Below are 1,037 nucleotides of genomic sequence, written 5' to 3'. Positions count from 1 at the left end.
CAGGTGCATGTTGAAAATGAAAATGTCTCCAATTTCAGAGACATGAAAATTATAGTCCTGGAGCAGGTCCCAGGAATCTGCATTCTAACTGGCACACAAGGAGATTCTGATGCAGATTTCTCAGGGATCATACTTGGAGAAACTCTGCTCTGAAAGAAACACTGGTCCAGAGTAAAATAAGTGATGATTAGAAATTAGTAAATGGAGAATACAACCTGCGGCTGTAAAAAGACTCTTGTGTGAGATCTTGATTTTTTTTCTCTTTTTTAACAGATTTTACTAAAGATCTTTGGAGAGCAACCTGCAGACTCCAGATCCAACTGCCAAGGAGACCCTGTTATGCCGTGCGTACTGTCTGGGGCATAGCTGGCAGCTCCGGCTTCCCACCGTTCTGTTCTGAGACAGAGGTGGTGGGCAGTATCTCATCTCTGGGTTCCATAATGCTCACGTGGTCAGGCAGGGGCTTCTTAAGGCCAATCTTACCACTTGGGTCCCAGGGCAACATGATCTTCACTTTGATGCCCAGTGCACACTGTCTGAGTGTCACATGGCACATACTGGTATCGACATAGTAGTTAACAGGTCCCCATTGTGGATCATCAGGCCATCCACAACCTTCATGGATTTAGCCGTCTATTCACAGAAATTCCCACAGTGTGACCTCACAGGCTTTGGCTCCACTCTCCATGATGAACCAAGCACACCATAGCAGGCCCTCCACACAGCAAGTCCTCCTAGGAGTTTATAATGCAGAGATTTTGCCTGGACAGTGGCACACAGACCTCCTGTGGCCGCCATTTTAGGATACCTCCACCAACTGATGTATTGATATAAATTTAGGCAAGTTGTTAAACTTCTGGGCCTCAGATTCCTCATTTATAAAGGAAGAAGTTGTATCTATGGAATTCTAATGTTTATCCCTGCATAGTACCTAAAAGGAAAAGTCCAGAATGGTAAATAGTTGTCTCTAAAACCTTCTGTTGGCAGCCACAGATCTCTCCTGGCACCTCTGAAGAATCCTTCTTCTTTACAGCACT

General features: G+C 44.9%; 1 pseudogene; it reads right to left on the bottom strand.

Moving 5' to 3' along the window:
* Positions 1–337: 337 nt before the first annotated feature.
* Positions 338–688, bottom strand: LOC137758543 (small ribosomal subunit protein uS3-like; annotated as a pseudogene).
* Positions 689–1,037: the final 349 nt, after the last annotated feature.

The sequence above is a fragment of the Eschrichtius robustus genome, chromosome 2 (genome assembly GCF_028021215.1).
Source record: "Eschrichtius robustus isolate mEscRob2 chromosome 2, mEscRob2.pri, whole genome shotgun sequence".
Lineage (NCBI taxonomy): Eukaryota > Metazoa > Chordata > Mammalia > Artiodactyla > Eschrichtiidae > Eschrichtius > Eschrichtius robustus.
The sequence above is the reverse complement of the archived record's forward strand: the minus strand, read 5'-3'. Positions and strand labels throughout refer to the sequence as shown.